The sequence below is a fragment of the Puma concolor genome, chromosome C1, assembly GCF_028749965.1.
Source record: "Puma concolor isolate L17-30 chromosome C1, mPumCon1.1.hap2, whole genome shotgun sequence".
Taxonomy (NCBI): domain Eukaryota; kingdom Metazoa; phylum Chordata; class Mammalia; order Carnivora; family Felidae; genus Puma; species Puma concolor.
Genome location: NC_141674.1, coordinates 31,640,585 through 31,658,597, shown reverse-complemented (window position 1 = coordinate 31,658,597; position 18,013 = coordinate 31,640,585). Strand labels below are relative to the sequence as shown.

The 18,013-nt window shown below is 49.4% G+C and overlaps 1 protein-coding gene across 3 annotated transcripts in view; it reads left to right on the top strand.

Annotated features, from left to right (window-relative positions):
- Positions 1-5,336: 5,336 nt before the first annotated feature.
- The window catches only part of RIMS3 (regulating synaptic membrane exocytosis 3), a 51,732-nt gene continuing 39,055 nt past the window's right edge, over positions 5,337-18,013 (top strand). For 2 of the 3 annotated variants that reach the window (XM_086716605.1, XM_086716607.1), the window contains exon 1: positions 14,105-14,419. The gene's annotated coding sequence lies outside the window, so the exon portion shown is untranslated. Of the gene's footprint in view, positions 5,469-5,590; positions 5,807-6,564; positions 6,681-14,104; positions 14,420-18,013 lie in introns of those variants that run through there. The other variant, XM_086716606.1, reaches the window with a different exon arrangement.

Below are 18,013 nucleotides of genomic sequence, written 5' to 3'. Positions count from 1 at the left end.
CATATCACACCAAAATTTCATTTCTGTTTATGGCTGAATGTAGTATTTTGTTATGTATATATAACACATTTTGTTTAACGTTTATCCATAAATGGACATTTGAGTTGTTTCCATCTTTTGGGTACTGTGAATAATGCTGACTATGAATATTGGTGTACAATTATCTGAGTCTCTGCTTTCACTTCTTTGGGGTATATACCTAGAAGTGAAATTTCTGGGTCATATGGTGATTCTGTGTTTAATTTTTTGAGGAACTGCCATACTGTTTTCCACTGTGGCTACACCATCTTCCATCAAAACTTCAAAACTTCCATCACCATCAAAAACTTCCCAGTGATAGAAGTTTTTACAAAGGGATTGAAATGGTCAAACTGCATTTAAAGACAATCTGGCAGAGATAATAAGATGGAATGGGATTGTAAAATGACCACTGGAGACTTTCACAGTAGTTCAGGCAAGATGCAATGAGCTTCTGAATACATCAGTAGCAGTGAGAATGGAGAGAAGAGTGTACAAGTGCAGAGGTGACATTTCCAAGGTAGGATTGGAAGGACTGGAGAACTGATTGACTATTTCGGGGGACAGGGGAGAGGGGATCAAGAGGTGTTTAATATGACTTCCAGCTTTCACAGTTAGGAGGATGGCGGTCTCCAGATGAAGACTTCTGGACTTTTTCAGAGCATGGAGAAGTCACGGGTTCAGGTTGGAACAGGTAGAGTTTGAATTATACATGAGACATTGTAAGCTATAGGTGGACATTTGTTGTCTTGCCTGCTCATTGTCTTTGCCCTTTCAACTGAAATGGCACTGTACGTTTTTTCTTCTTTTAGATTGTAGAGCCATCCTTCTTCATCTGCATGTAGTGCTGGGCTGGGAGAGTGTGTGGCCATGAGAATGCACTTTTCAGATCTCCAACTGGGAGAAGTGTAACTCCTCAGCAGCCCAGCTGCTGAGCTATGAAATCCATCACCCCTCTCTCCCAGGCTTCACTCCCCATGGGCTGCTCCTGGCCACTGACAGCCCAGCAGGAATTTCAGGACAGGATTTTTTTTTTTTTTTTTAGGATAAATGGATACTCTTCTGATGGGTGACTTTGGCTCAAGGACTCCTCAATGGCCTTGCCAGACTTTCCTTAGAACTACACTGCAGTCAGAGACCCTTCCACCTAGAACTCCTTCCTTCTTGCTCCTTCCTTCAGGGTCAGATTTGCATCACTATCTGGTGGTCCTCAGTCAGTCTCTCTCAGCTTCTGCCCCATTTTCTCTCACAGGTGTTTTTCATAATAAATCCCTTGCACTTAATCCTGCCTCAGTATCTGATTCTCTGAGGATCTGAACTGGCATAAGGGGAAGAAGGATGGGCTGTTTCCTTCCCCAGTGTTTCTTCCATATCCCATCAGCTGTAGGGATAGGCATGTGACCCAGTCTGACTGATCTCAATGATCCCCACATCTTGGCCCAGTGCCTCTTCAGTCTCTCAGTGTGATTCAGTCTCAGACCATTAGTTACTTGGTCCACCTCACCCACAGGCATGGCTGATCAATTCTGAGTGAGGTCTCACAGCTCTGCTGCCTGAGGCCAACTAATTGCAAACGTATATTCTCTGGCTTCTGCAAACTTCCAGACCCTGATGACACACCTCCTCACAGAACATGAGCTCTGGCTTCCCGAAGGGGCCAATGAAGCAACCTAGAAGTACAGGAGACTTCATTACCCATAGGGCACAGTGATCACTGGGAGACAAGAGACAGGAAGTGGCAGGAGAGAACAATCCACTCTTTTCCTTGCTCTGATGGTCTGTTTTAAGGTGTAATTTCTGTATACAACCTGTCTAGAGACATTCTGCATGGCCAAGTAGGTGGACCTCTCAAGAGAGTAGCCGTGTCTGTTCACAGCTCATTGTGAAGAAGTAACAAACGTTTGCTTGCATTGCTTCCCATCTTTTCCTGCTTCCCCCTCCCCTCATTCTCACTGCCCTGGAAATGTGCGTCCACAAAAGCCTTTGGCACATAATCCCTTCTTCAGGCTTTGTTTTCTAGGAACCCTTGCTAAGACAGGTCACAGTTTCTGAACAGATGGGCACATGACCCAAACTAAGCTGAGCAAAGCCCTCTGAAAGATGTGAAGCATAGGTACAGTAGAGACAGGACGTTTCTTCTGGAGATCTTGAGCCATAAGGATCTGTGAGTGGCCATCATTTCTGCTTCATGAAGAGAGTCTGCCTGGGCATGAAGGGATCACTGAATTTTTATTTTATTTTATTTTATTTTATTTTATTTTATTTTATTTTATTTTATTTTATTTTCAGTTTAAATAATTATATGCACTTAATGACTACACATTGGACAGCACAGACCTAGACTACTGGTCTGCTTGGGAAGGCAGTAGGGAATGTTGGCTAAAGCATGTGCTTTGGAGTCAGTCTACTCTGGGTTCGAGTCCCAACTCTAGTTCTTAGTGGTGTAAATTGAACAGGTTACTTAACCCCTCTGAGCTATAGAGGTGAAAGATGCAAAGAACGGTAAATGATATGTGATACCAGAAAGACCTGCAAAGGCACAAAAAGTCCATTGAATTTGGCAATTAGGAGACTGAGTAGATTAAGACAGAAAATGTTAAAAGTGTGTTGGGGTGAAAACCAACCAGCAATTTATCTGTCTTTTGGACATCTGCTAAATTTCTTTCCTCTGGAGGGGGATCCCAGGCAGGGAGAGACAAGAAACACAAAAATTTTCTCTTCATCCTGATGGCCCATGGGGAGTTGAGAACTGAAAGGCATGTCCTAAAAGTAGGGCTCCAAAGTCAAGCCAGAAACACAGAATCAAACACTATCAGTCATTAGGTCTGGAGCCAAAGATGGGGTTGTCTAGACCAAGGAAGCCACAGGTAATGAACATCTCCTATACATCCCCTCACTACATAACACTTACTATGTGACTGGATTGTGAGTCCTTCGAGGTTCAGGGCCTCGTTCATCTTGGTATCTCCAACACCTAGTAAGTTCCTGGCACCATAGTAGGTGCTTAACTAACATCTATAGAATGAATGAAATGTGAGTAAGTCAGTTGACTTCCTGATGCATGGTAGACACTCTATAAATATCAAGTACATCATCAGGGAAAAAAAACTCTGCAGTAAGAAGGTGGCCAGGGAATCCTTGTTGGCTTGGAAACAGTTGGAAAGGTCCTTAGCATATTGCCTGGCACAGAGGAATTAATTGCTTAACAAGTGGTCACTATGGTAATTATTATTAGTGGGTGGGGGGAGGTAAGGTTTTGTATAAGGATGGGAAAAGGCCTTAATCATAAGAGCTAACACGTATTTATCTAATTTAATCCTTAAGCCAGCTTGATAAGGTAGGTTTTATTAGACTAATCTTACAGATGAGAAAACTTAAAGAAGAGATGTAATTTATTCAAAGTTAGCCAGCTCAGAAATGGCAGAGCTAGTATGGAACTTGAGCTTACCACTCCAGATTCCAGGCTCCACCAACAAAGGAAGGAGCAGGATTCTCAAAAGTGGGTTTGTTGTTTTTTTTTTTAATTTTTTTTTTCAACATTTATTTTTGGGACAGAGAGAGACAGAGCATGAACGGGGGAGGGGCAGAGAGAGAGGGAGACACAGAATCGGAAACAGGCTCCAGGCTCTGAGCCATCAGCCCAGAGCCTGACGCGGGGCTCGAACTCACGGACCGCGAGATCGTGACCTGGCTGAAGTCGGACGCTTAACCGACTGCGCCACCCAGGCGCCCCAAAAGTGGGGTTTAAAGAAGGCAGTTCTTGAGTCAAAATTTACTTGTGATTTCAGGACACCTGGGTGGCTCAGTCAGTTAAGCGTCCAACTCTTGATTTCAGCTCTTTGATCTCATGGTTGTGAGACTGAGCCCCATGTTGAGCTCCACACTGGGCATAAAGCCTGCTTAAGATTCTCTCTCTCCCTTTCCCTCTGCTCCTTCCCCACTCAACCTCTCTCTCTCTCCCACACCCAAAAAAAGTTCACTTCTGATTTCTGTCTGTTCACATAAATTGTGATGCCTTCTTCTCCTTTTCATGCCCACTACTCTCCTTCTTGACAGAGTCCTCATCCCTCTACTGAGTTCACCTCTAGGCCACCCTTCTTCTTCCTATCCCATTCAACCATATCTGGGTTGACTTAAGGAAGTGGCTATTGAAATGGGATCAAAGGGGACTTTTGAGACTCTAGAGAAGAGAGACTCAAGAGAGTTTAGAGAGAGACTCTAAAGAAGAGAGACTCTAGGGGCACCTGGGTGGCTCAGTTGGTTAAGTGTCTGACTCTTGATTTTGTCTCAGGTCGTGATCTCACATTTTGTGACCAAGTCCTACATCGGGCTCTGTGCTTACAGTGCATAATCTGCTTGGAATTCTTTGTCTTCCTCTCTCTCTGCCTCCCCGCCCCCCTCACTCGCTCTCTCAAAACTACAAAAATTTAAAAATTAAAAAAGAGAGAGAGAGACTCTAGAGCAATTTTATAAACTCAACATTCCAGTAGACAGGCAGAAATTGGCAATGCAAAAGAGAATAGCTACAGAGGTAAATTCTTGGTGTTCTCAGGTTGGAGAGAGGTTCACCTCCAATAAGACATGGGACACTGTAACTGTCCTTCAGAGCAAAGGAAGACAGGGAATATGGGTACAAAAGCAGGAAAGTCAGCAAAGGTTAGGATGATTAAAATCAAGAGTTAAGTTTTACAGCAATTGATGATGGCATGGTATAGGGTAATGTTTTTCAAATTGCAGGTCCTAACCATTAGTTCATGAAATCATTTAGAAATTTATGAGCAGCTTTATTTAAAAATGGAATAGAATTGAAAATTTGAATTAATTGCACATAGCAGGGTAAATACAGTGAAAACTGTTGTGAAGCTTTATTTGAGTTATTTATACAGCTACATGTGTACTGGTCACACATGTATTGAAGGTACAATAAAAAACGTTTAAACGCCACTGGTCCAAGATGTGACCCTGGGAAAAGTGGCTGATTCCTAGAACTTTCTTTCTCTTCCAGATTTTTCCATGATGCTCATAAATTGGTCTTGCTTTGTGGGTTGCTAATAGGCACCATAAAGGGCACAAGACTGATCACCTCTGCCAGAGCTTCCTACACAGTGGCCACAGCATCTGGGTTATGTGCCCCCAAATCAATCTCCCAGTCTTCAAGGCCACTCTTTCTTCCTGGTTTCTGCTCCTATTATTATTCCAAGATGACTGCCAACAGCTCCCAAGGCCTTCCTGCTTCCTCATTCATTGCTAGCAAGGAAGAGACAGCCTGTGTGCCAGCCTTCTCAGCAAAAATCCTGAAATTCCCTCTGATTGGACTGGCTGATTCATATGACCACCCTGAACCAATCATTCTGGCCAGTGGGATTGACTGACTCAGCCCTGCTCTGCTCCCAGGGAGCCAGCTTCCTAGAAACACATGGATCCTAGAAAAGGGAAAATGGAGTCATGAGGTAATCAGCTAACGTCCAATACCTATGGCCTTTAAGGTGCCCAAATGAGGTGTAACTTTCAGTAGCATTTGTGCTAGTCATTTGCCTATTGCTCTAGCCTTTCAATGCTCTGCTTTGTACAGAAGAATGCCGGGCCCTGAAAACTACATTTCCCAGGCTCCCTTTGCCAACTGGCTTCCTGTCAGATTCTGCGAATGGGAAGTAACAGGTGAGAAACGGTATGCCAGGAGATGGGACCGGTGCGGGACAGGCAAAGTCATTTCCTCTCTGCATCCACTGGAGACTCTGGCAGCAGCTGGTGGTTATGGGCTCGGAGACATTCAGCATTTCCAGCAGTGGTGGGTTACTGTCACGGGCTCTAGCAGTGTTGGTGGTCCTGGGGGGGCAGCAGTGGGTACCGGTGGGCTCCAGTGACCTCGAGCAGCTCTGCCAGCAGCATCATTTCAAAAACTAAGCTCGCACACTGTCAGCAACAAGTGCACTTCAGGAGCCAGGAACACCCTTCCATTTGATCTTCCAAGCCTGGTAGAAGCTTCCTGCAGCTATTACTCTCTAGTCTGCCCCACCCTGCCCTTTTGCTCCTACAAGCCAACAGGTTTCTAAGCTGTCCTCTGGAATAAATTCCCTCTGTTCAAAATTCCAAGCACATTTTCTATTCTCTTGTCTTCACCTGAGCTGACATACTGGCCGGGCCATTGGATAGGCTGACTGCCTTGACTCATTTCCCAGTTGTGCTGTTTGGAGTTGCGGGGCTGGGTGATGCCACAAGAGAAGCACACTATGCCCTCTAGGGGGCGCTGGGGAAGGAGCAAGGGCAGACCCTGAGAAAGCACAGAGGCTTCCCACTTCTTTTGCTTCCTCGCCCACCCCTATTAGAACTGTGAGGTGAGAATTTACTGCTGTCTCCCAGGATAACTTGAATCTGTGTTGTGATTGGGAGGGGTGGGCTCATCCTGACCAGGTGACAGTGCAGCAATGAGAACAGTTCGTGAAGGGGCCCAAAACAGAGGGGCCAGGACAGGGTATCCTTGCTGCGGAGTAGAGTTTAGGAAAGGAGGATGGGCAAGAACTATTACTTCTGCTTCCTCTTTTTCAGAGGTGCTGGTTGAAGGAGGGACTCAGCCTTTCCTTTCCTGTCTTACCTTCCGTGAAGGGCTCTGTAATCAAAGCAAGAACACGGACTCTTCCCAAAGCACTTATCTTTGCCAACATGTAAGGAACCATTACTAAATGCTTGGATCTAACCTTCTGTGGGCTCCTGGTGCTACCCATGCCACTGTAGGGTAGCCAAGTCTCTGTAGGGACGAGAGCGGTAAGATGGTGAACGATCCCCAGAGGCCTCAAAAGGGCAGCAGGGTGGAGGTGCCTGGGTGGCTCAATGGGTTGAACGTCTGACTTCAGCTCAGGTCATGATTTCGTGGTTTGTGATTTCGAGCCCCACATCAGTCTTGCTGCTGTCAACACAGAGCCTGCTTTGGATCCTCTGTCCCTTGCCCCCCCTCTGCAGGTAGGGACCTGCTCACGCTCTCTCTCTCAAAAGTAAATAAAACATTTTTAAAAAGCGGGGGGGGGGGGGGGGAGGGACAGTAGTGCAAGCACACCATGTCTCTCAGAGGTCCCTTGCCATGGCCAGCAGTGTTTTGCAAGATGTGTCCTGCTTAAGTGTGATCCGTGACTGGAAACTTTCTAGTTCCAACTCAGCTGTCTACCTGCCCTGTGATCTTGGGCAAGTCACTTAATCAAGCTCAGTCTCATTATTTTCATGTATTTTAAAAAGAACAGAGGGATAATTTTTTAAGTTCTTTTAAAATAAATTGTTTCAAGGAGGGGGGGTGGATGTGATGGGAGAAATGATAGGTATTATCCTCTACACCTCACTTCTTGCCCATTCTCCCTGGGTTTCTGTGAGTATCAAATAAGACAACAAGCATGAAAATGCTCTGAAAAGTACAAAGTACCACACAAAAGCAAGGAAGTATTATTATCAACATAGTTGTTAGTTTAGAAAGCTGACGGCAGGGCACAGGCTGAGAGCCAAACAGCTGGAAGGCAGGAAATCTTAGCACCAAAGAAGGAAACTTTCTTTGTTCACAATCTTCCTGGAGTGGCACTTTCTTTGGAGCAGACCTGGCACTGGACTCCTCTGAAATGCTGAAGTGGGTCCAGGAAAGTGTTAAGGCAGTAGGTAGGGCATTCAGCAGCCAAAGACACTGGAGAAACACCAGCCCTGGTTTCTCAGTTCCTTTGTGATCCAACAAAGGATGCAATGGACAGGGGGAGGCAGACTATCAGCAGGGCTCAGGTTCAAAGTCAGGTACGTGTTGGATCCTCCTACAGGCTCTTTAACCAGTCACCAAGCTATTTCGGGAGCCAGGATGTCATGGCACTCTGTAACTAATGCTGTAACTCAGTGGCCAACAACCCAAAATTCATTCTCTCTACATGGTGTTCAAAGCAAACATTGATCTGGAGAAGACCATGGAGATGGTCTAGTCATACTGAGGTGCAGAGAGAAAGGCAGAGACTGACCAACATAACAAGTAGAGTCAGCCTCATTGGGCTGCAAGGTACAGAAATCTACCCAATGTAGCTGAAATATAAAGAATTTTTTCTTGTGAGGACTGGAATTGAAATGCCAGCAGGAATGAGGCAGCCCTAGGACTCACTGTTCTATTCATTCTCTTTCCCCTGACACCCTCCCCATCTCTGCACAGGGCTGCTCCTTTCTCCTCTTCCTACTAACCAGCTTCTGCTGCTTCTTGGTCTCTGTTCCCTCTTATCTTGGCTTGCACATGGCTTTACTGGCCGAGGCTCACTTGTCTCTGACCTGCCTACTCCAACTCCCTCCACTACCTGACAGTTTCTTTCTGTTCCTTGGTCCAAGAGAGCCTCTAATTGGCCTGTCTCAGATTGTTGTGGTAGGCCATTAGTTAAAGGTCACCGGCTAATATTTGAAATGGTAACCCTTGGCTCTGGTGCTGGCCCCATTTGTTCAAGTCTAGAAGCTGAAGGGGCCAAGTGGTCTAAAGCAACGGGCTCAAAAGGGTTTGCGGTTTGGGCAGCTTTTCTTCCAAGTGAGTGTAAGTTGGGCAGGCACTGTGCCATCACTGGGACCATGTGACTAGAGCCCAAGGCTCCAGATTTCCTGCCCAGAACTTTTTCCATAGAATTTGTCATTTCTTTGATTTATGCAGCAGACATGTCTTAGGGCTTGTTCAATGTCATTTGTAAAGATCTTCTTCCTCCTTCCTCTCCTCCTCCTCCTCCCTGCCCCAAGGAACTTATGGTATAGTGAAGATAAAGACAGGAGAATAATTAGAATACATGAGTGCTTCAGAAGAAGTATAAACAAAGTATTAATACCTACCGCTTACTGAGGAGTCTGTACCAATCACTGCAGATCACTTTACATACATGTTCTCATTTAATCTTTACAACTCCCCTGTGAAGTCAGCACCACATTTTCCACATGTGGAAACCAGCTCAGAGAGTGGTTCACAGATGATAAATAGCACAGCAGGGCTCTGATGCCAGAGTCTGGTTTGCACTATGCAGCCGTTACCATGCTGTTAGGGCACAGAGGACCACCTTGGCCTAGGGTGGAGGCAGGGATGGGTGGTGAGAGCAGTAGACTTTCAGATAGAGCTGAGCCTTGGAGCAGGAGTGAGCTTTCACCAGGCCAATGGGGGTGGGGGAGGGTCTTTGTAAACAGAGCCCTGTGTGTGGACAGCAAGATATGAGCACCGGAGAGTCTGGAGTGGGGGTGTGAACGGGGAGCAGGGCCAAGGACACGTTGCACACCCTTGAGAGTGAGTGCCTCCCTAAGTTTGCGCTCTGGGCGCCTCTCTTGCTGTGCCTTCATCCAAGCCCTAGCAAATGCTAGCATGTGGAGTTGAGGCCACAAGGAGCTTGAGGAGAAGGATCTAGAAGACCAATTTAACGCAGCCTATGAAATGCAATTACTAGTATCTGGGCCCTGGTACCTGAAATAGACTCTCAGGGCAGAGTCCAGATGAAAAAATCGGGAGGGATGAAAATCTCTAAAATAACCACATAATCTTCCCCAGCCCAGATTCCCCACAGGGCTTTCTTCTGCCTGAATTTCAGGTGTTGTCTTGGATGTCAGTTCCTCTAGGAAGCCTTCTTGGTCTCCCAAGCTTGCCTTCGGGTACTTGGGTTACATTTTTGTAATTGCCCTTTGCTTTGTCCCAGCACCAAACTGAATTCCCTGAGGGCAAGGGCAAGGTCTTACTCTTCCAACTCCAAGAGAGCTTTTGGCTCATAGTAGCTGCTCAGTAAAAGATAGTGTGATGAAAGAATAGCAAAGAGCCTCCAAAGAGCCTCTGCCAAATCTTATAGGCCACGTGGATTTTTTCCTCCTTGTCTCTGTGGTCCTACCAGCCTCAACAACTGGAATCTTACACATGTTGGAGAAACCTTAAAAATCATCTAGCTATTGGGGCGCCCGGGTGGCTCAGTCAGTTAAGCATCCAACTTCAGCTCAGGTCATGATCTCACAGGTCATGAGTTCAAGCCCCAGTCTGGGTTCTCTGCTGCCAGCACAGAGCCTGCTTCGGATCCTCTGTCTCCCTCTCTCTCTGCCTTTCCCCTGCGTGCGCTCGCTCGCTCTCTCTCAAAAATAAATAAAACCTTTAAAGAAAAAAAAAATCACCTAGCTATCTCCTTCCTCCTACCATTTTACAGACGGGATGATTGAGGTTGAATTTTCAAGTATTTGCCAACAATCTCAATTTTGTGTCTGCAGCCACTATTTCTTCCCTGGCCTCCAGACCCCAATCAGCTGCTTCTGCATCCCGTATCTAGGACGCCCCACAGTGCCTGTGCCTGAACACATCCATAACTGGCCTCAGCACCTCCCCCAGTCCTGGTCCTCCTCCAAGCTTTCCCAATCTGGTGAAGAACATCACCACCCACCCTGTTGCTAGGGCCGAGATGTTGGGAGCCCCTTGCCACCTCCCGCAGCCTCCTACCACGAAACACCAAGGCCAGTGGTTTCGCCCACCCGAATCACAAAATGTCTCCAAATGCTCTCTGCCTCCTTGGTTTAAATGCCCCACAGCTCTCAGTGGGCCCCTGCAAAATCGCCCTCATTAACCCCCCCCAATCTGCTCTTTCCTTGTTCCAAACCATGCTCCTCACTGCAGCAAGAATGACCGTTACAAAATACTTCTTTATGATTTAACTCCTTTGCTGATAAACCATCATTGGCTCTCTACTTAAAGCAAATTTAAATAATAATTATTGTTACCATAGCTAACACTTACGGAAAATTTATCATGTCCTAAGACCTGTTCTAAGGACTTTCTATATATTCACTCACTTAATCCTCACAACTATAAATAGCCCCATGGTATAGATGAGGAAACTGAGACTCAGAGAAGCTTTTTTGCATAAGCTCTTACCCTATCCTTGACTCTGCTCTGGTTGCTATTCACTTGAGATGAAGTACCTTGGGGAGCATTCTAGCACCTCCCTTACTAGGTCAGGCCCTCCTAGGGCACATATTCCAGTTTGTAATTATGTATTATTTTGGTGTGGGAGTCATTTGATTGACGTCTGCCCTCCTAACAGACTTTAAATTCTCTGTTTTTCTCATTGTCGTGTCCTCAGTATTTAACATGTAACAAACACTCACTTGATGTTTGTTGAATGGGTCAATGAAAAGGGTTTTCAGTAGGAGAGTAGATGTGGACAGATTTGTTTTAGAAGGCTTTCTCTTGTGTGAAAGTTTGGAGATGTTGAGGCCTCCACACCAAGTCACTGCCAGCCGTGGATTCAGGAGCGAGAGGAGGGCAGTGTGGACGAGGGGAGCGGCCATGGGGGACGGATAGCAGCAAATGAACCTGGGGAGTATTTAAAAGGTAGACTGCGCAGGCCCTGATAATGAACTGGATGGAAGTGAGGACGAGGGAGGAGTCAAGGGTGACTCCCAGGCTTCTGACTTAAGCAGCTGGTACCCTGAGCTCAGGTGGGGACTATCTGGGAGGAAAGAGGCAGGTTGGGTCAGCAGAGCAGGTGACCCCTAGACCAAGTCTATGGAACCATAGAAAAGTTCTCAAAATCTTCTTGCCCAAACTTGAACTTGGCCCTAGTATATTTGTCCAGCCTCATCTCTAACCTACCCCAGAGTCAGACTCAGACCACTGCTCCTCCCCTAAGTTCCACTCATCCTCCACCCAGACTTGTAAGTGTTGCCCCACTCCTTCACCCCTCTCTCAAACTCCACAGGACTCAGCTTCAAGGGCCTGCACCTCTCCTCTCTCCCCCGTGGTTAACAGGGCCTTGACTGTTCCCAGGATTCACTGTGTCAGAAATGTTTCTCTGTCTCCCCTAATGACTTTTTCTCAACTGAATCCTCAGCACCTGGGACAAAGCCTGGCTCAAGGTTAACTTCAAAAAACTTTGTTTCATTGAATTCTTCCAAGGCCTTGGCTTTCTCATATCAAGAGTGGGACCAAGAGTCAGGCTTTGAATCCTGATGCTGCTACTTCGAATTTGGACAAGCCACTTCTCCTCAAATCCTGTTTCTTCATGTGTGAAATGGAGGTGATAATAAAGTGGACGTAGAAGAGCAGCTTTGAGCGTTAATGAAATGCTGTATGTTAAGTGTTTGGTACAATGCCTAGAACATTGTTAGCTTCCTCAAAAATTTAGCTGTTATTTATTTTAAGAAAAAAAGATCCCATGGGGCGCCTGAGTGGCTCAGTTGGTGAAGCGTGCGACTCTTGATCTCTGGGTTGTAATTTCAAGCCCCACCCTGGGTGCAGAGATTACTTAAAAATAAAATCTTAAAAAAAAAAAATCCCACCTTAACGTCTGAGAGCTGCACGAACTGGAACCTTGGATTACAGGATTACAGTTCCCAGGATGGCCACACGAGGGAAGCGGTGAGCAACATCGGGGCTGACTCTGGCTCTGCTGTGCTATAAGCACCTGCTGTGGACCCAGATGGCCCGGCTGGGATTTCCGGGGCTTCCCGGCCCCTGAACAGGTGGGCGCTGGCCAGGGCGCTGTGGGAGGAGCCTCCGCAATGTGCTTGGCCCTCTCACAGCCGCCGCTGTCCCTTCTGCTCACCCGTTTCTCAGGGGACAGTAGTAGAGGGCAGCTGGGATTTAGGGTCTCCAGTCTGTCATTTGTCTCTCAAACTTGAGTATGATAATTTCTTCTCTATAGAAGTTTTTATAGTGTCTATCGTCTTCTCCATAGGAGTTTTAAATTTTATCGGGATTTTTCCTTTGGCCTCTAGCTCTCACCGTGCTTAGGAAAGTCTTTTCCGTCTCTAGGATTAAAACATCCATTCATGCTTTCTTCTGGTACATTTGGTGTTGTTATATAAATATGCTCTTCACCTGGAATTTACTTCGGTGTAAGGTAAGGACACAGCTCTCTCTCATTTCCTCAAATGACTTGCCAGTTATTTCACCCATTTGTTGAAAGGCCTATTGCCTCCATTTGCCTGAAGTGCCATCTTTATCATACCCGAATTCCTTTGTGGAGTTGAATCCATTCCTCTACCCCATTTTGCTTCACTGATTCGTGTAGTCCTGCTTCAATACCATACTGCTTTAAGTATGTTGACGTTATGTTTTAATATCAGGTAAGGCAAAAATCTCTTTCCATTCCTTTTTCTCTAGATTTTATTTTTTATTCCTGCATGTTTATTCTTCTATATGCACTTGAGAGTCAACCCTCCACCCAATCCTTTGTCCCTGGAGTCTCTGAAATTATCTGCAAAGCATACATTTGCACATTTGTCTAAGTTGTCATCAAATGTGCAAAGGGACCATGATTCCAAAGGGAGCCCCTGGTTTCCATGTCTCTGTGATAGGGAGCATGGGAAGAGCACAGGGGAACCTCAATTTCTCCCTCCTCTCCCACATCCTCACGGGCTCTGCTCTCCCCACCCTTCACCTCTACCTTTGTTCCAGCCGTTTCCCTGGTCTCTGTCTTGTCCCTCCAATCTAATGTCCCTGCTGCTCCAGAGCATTCATGCTACAACACGGGCCCTAGTTCTAGGCGTGATGTAGATTAGATGATAACAAAAGCTTAATTAATATGCGAATGGAATTGAGTCCTGGCTTCCCCTCTGGCCAGTTGTGGGATCCGGCTTCAGGTCTTCCACATTTTCGGGTCACAGAAAGTTTTTTTCCTCACAGCAGGCACTTGCGCAAGGTTTTTCTCCTCTCTAGGCTTCAGTTTTTCCACCTATACATCGCATTTGAGTTTGTAAGTCATTTCCTCATCTCCCGCCATCTGACTTTCCTGGATCTGGTCCAGCAGGGAGTAGCGGTACCATGGTGCCAGTGATGTCCTGCGAGGTTCCCCAAAGAGGAGGAAGGATGAAAAAGTGCAGATATAAATGGTGGTGGAGAGGGGGACCAGTCATGAAGCCAGAGTGTCCGAGAGACGTGGAGAGGCTTGAGGCGTCCTCTAGACCCCAAACCCTTCGAGGCTGGTCTTGTTACCCTGGGTGGCCTGCAACTGGGCAAACCCAGACTCTCTCCATTTCCCTAGGTTCCGCCCACCACCAAAGGCCCTGCCCCCATTAACCCCGCCCCTCCAGTGGCCCCACCCGCCGGCCGAGGCCCCGCCCCCGTCAGGCCCCGCCTCCCTCTTCGCCTCCCGCCGGCCGGGGCTTGGGCTTTGCACCCGGCGGCGGCTGAGAACCGTGGCGGCTGCGGAGCCAGCAGCGCAGGCGGGCGGAGCGGAGCTGCCCGGCCCGGTGTCGGGCGATGCCCCCGTGAGCCTCTTTCGCCGCCCCTCCCCGCCCCGCGCCCCTACCCCCTCGGAGTCCGCCGCCCGCCTGGGACGGGGCCGCGCCCACCGCCGGGTCCGCGGGGCGGGGTCCCGGGGCAGCACCTGCCCCGCCTTGTGGAGCCGCCAAGCCCGGCGGAGACCCCTCCCTGTCTGGACCCTGGACCCACGTCCGGGTAAGTCAGTAGGCCTTGCTCGCTTGGGAGTGGACGTGGGGAGGGGGCTGCGGAGGTCTGGGGGACTACCAGAGGGGGAGGGGGGCTCGGGCCGTGAGGAGCCACGTAAGGATGTGAGTGTGCAGGGTCGGGGGGGGGGGGGGGGGCGGGGCCTCAGGGGATCAGCAGAGTGTGTTTGATGGCTCTGGGGTGGGGGCTAAGGTATGAGAGGGAAACGTGGGGTGTTTGAGGAAACCTGGAAAATGGGGTAGAGGACCCCAGAGTCTTGAGTTCTTTGCTGATTCTCAGAGCACCTGGGGCCATGGTCTTCAACAGCATTGCCTCGCATGGCATTTTTGGAAAGTGCTTAAAATCTCTCCTGGAAAGGGAGCTGGAAGGCAGCCTGCTTTCTCCCTCCTGCCTGTGCCCTGGTTGACAAGCAGCCACTCTTTCCTCCCAATGAAACACCATTGTGGTGCCTAGAGAACCCCCTCAGCCCATGAAAGGAAAGGGATGGTGCTCACTCCGGCCCTAGGAGGGGAAGAGGGGGCTTTTGGGAAACTGGGAAAGGCAGTTGGTCAATCCATGGTGGGGAGTTCAGGGAGGCTTGGCAGGACTCTTGGTGGGCAACCTGGACACTCGTTCATTCAGGGGGAGGGTAGCTTCACTGGCTAGCCTCCAGGCTGCCTGGACCCATGCCTACATCCCCTTGTCTGGATAACCCAGCCCAGAGGAGTGGGTTTCTTCCCAGTATCCTGGGCCTGGAAATCCAGGGAGCGCCCATAGCTCTTGTGGTCTTGATGGCGTAGGCAATGCCATACTCAAGGCCAGGGAACAAGGGGTGCTGGCTGGCACTGCCACTTTGGGGCTGGGGAGCCTAGGTGAATGTCAGAGTCTACCTCTAGCCCCATGGATGTTGTCTGGGTGTGGAGAGGAAGCCTGATGCCCCTTTGGTCCGGTCCTCTGCCTATGATGCCTTCTTAAGTCTAGGGTCCTTGGGTTTGGGGCCTGAAGTGGTGGGGAGAGGGCCTTTCTGGGCTAGGCCTGGTCACCAGAGGGTTAACTAGCCACCACCACCACCCCCCCACCCCCCAAGAGTTGCTGCCAGCCACCAATTAGTCTGTAATCAGGCAGCTGCCAACTGTCCCTGGGGGCATGTGGGCAGCCTAATGGGGCATTCTCTGGTTGGGGGTTGGGGGAGGTGACTGGGGAAGGGGTCTGTGAAATCTGTGCTTAAACCAAGCACTGTGCCCTTCTGAACCTGTTTAGGGCCCATAGACCCTCCTTCCTGACCTCAGTGCTGGGCTGCCTGGCATAGGGACCTCCAGCCCTGGGGTTCCACACGTACTCGACCTTCTGCAAGGTATGAAGTCCAGAGTCAGGCAAACTTGACTTCAGACCCAGCTCTGCCACTTTCTGGCTGCTATTGAGGAAATCCCTTCCCCTCTCCGAGCCTCCTTCAGTAAAACAGTCCCACCTTCCAGTTCTGCTGGGAGGAGTGAATGAAATGGTGGATTTGAACTGCTTCGCATAGTACCTGGCACTCAGGGAAGCTTGGGAGAGAACTACTGAACTCACTAGCAACCCCTGTGCCAAGGACTTGACGGGACAGGCAGGCAGAAAGAAGCCAGGTATTGGGGACCCAGCCCGGGACCAGGTTCCCTTCCCTCAGGGCATGGGGTTGTGGGCCAGGCGCTGTCTCTGTCTTAACTCTCATCTCTCCCTCCTTGCTCACAGACCTTTCTGGTCTCGGGCATTAATTAAATTTTCCTCTGCAGAGCCTGGGCCAAGCCGCTACTTTCTGGGCTCCCCCTATCCCTAACCAGGTGCTACGCTCTGTGGGGTCTTTCAGGGGTCTGGGTGATGTCTGCAGCTGCAACAGCAGCTGGCCCTTTAAGGAGGGAAGAAAACAATTATCTGGCCTGGGCATTGCATCAGCTGGAGGCTGGAGGGTCCCTGGGGAAGGGGGGGCAGGCTGGTGGTTGATTTCATTAGTGCCATGTGAGAACTCTCACCCGAGTCTGCCCCGCTCCCCAGCTGCAGCCCCCCCCCCGCCCCCAGCAGCTGCCGCCCCAGCCCCATTGCTTCCCCCTACCCCACCCCAAGAGCACCACCTTGGAGGACTCTGTGCACCCCCAGCCCATGTCATGGGCCCTGGGCAGAGAGGAGTGAGGAAGTTTCTCTCTCACTGGCTTTTTGCTGACTTGGGGTGCAGGGTATACCTCCTGTACCAGCATTTTGCTGACAGTGGGGGTGTCTCCCCCATTAGTGTTTGGCTGACCTGGGGGGTATTTCTACTACACTGGCATTTTGTTGACCCAGGGGAGGGGTGACTTCTACATCCGCCTCTCACTGATGGGGGTGCTGCCTTCTGCACTAGGGTTTTGCTGATCTCACAGGGTAGCTGAGCTGCCTGGGTGTGTGTGTGAACTGAAGGCATGGGTGAGAAACAACTCTCCCTGGTTGGAAGGGAGCTGGCTCCAAACAGTGAGTCATAGGGACAGAGGGGATGCCAGGTGTTTGGGCACCAGACAGACCTGGGTTCAAATCCTGCATTCTCCACTTATAGGCCCTGTTGCCACTTCAGGCAGGTGGTCTCAGACTCCTCTGGAAAATAGGAATAATTTACATTCATAGTGCCCACCCCCATCTGGAAGGTGCTTGGGGATTAGATACAGTAACTGGATGTACAACACCCAGCCCAGGCCTGGCAGGTGGGGCGTGGGGAGGATACTCTATGATGATTCTCTTCCCCTTGCAAGTTTGAGCTTCTCCCACCTTGAGCTCCAGATGCCTGGACAAGAAAAAGAGGACTAGGAGGGAGTGGAGAGAAGGGGAGAAGGAGTGCAGGACCCTCCTGCCTCTGTTGCAGGGGGGTGCCTTCAGACACCTGATGTACCAAGCATTGTGAGCCAAGCAGCCCTGCCTCCATGGAGCATGCATTCTAGCCCAGGATGGTCCAGGGCAGGTGATTGCCCCTGTATCGTGTGTCAAAAGGAGAGATTCAGGGAGCCTAGAGTGACCAGGAGTTGAGGCAAAGAAGCAGCGATGAGGAGAGGGAGGAGTGTGGGCTAAGGCCTGGGTGATGGCAGGTGGGGCCTGGTATGGGGGAGGGGAGGACAGAAGTGGAAGAGAGAGGGTAGAGAGTGCACAGGTAGCAGAGGGCGGACCTCCCTGGTCCAGCAGGATACTAAAGGCTTGGGAGTTATCCTGAGGCCAGTGGCAGCCCCTGAAGGGCTTTAAGGCAAGAAGGCAGGGTTTCATGTCCAGAGAGCGTGGGCTAGGGTCTGCGGCTCTCGGGCAGAGCCTTCTCAGGAGTGACCTTTTGCCCTCTCACACTCCCTTCCCTGTGTAGCAGCCCTGGTGCCCAGGGAGCTCGTTGTTTATGTGGCTCTCCCCAGGAGGGGGCCAGTCCCAGTCCCTTCAGCTCCCTCCCCCTGGGCCTTGTTGACAACGTTCACCCCTTGGGGCCAGGTTCTCCCTACCTCCCCAGGAAGCCAGAGGGTAAGAGGCAGGGCTTCGGCACCAAGCTGGTCTACGTTCACATCCTAGCTCTGCATTGCACGAGGCAGGTGACTTCTGGCAAGGCACACCCCGTCTCTCAACCTCCGTGTC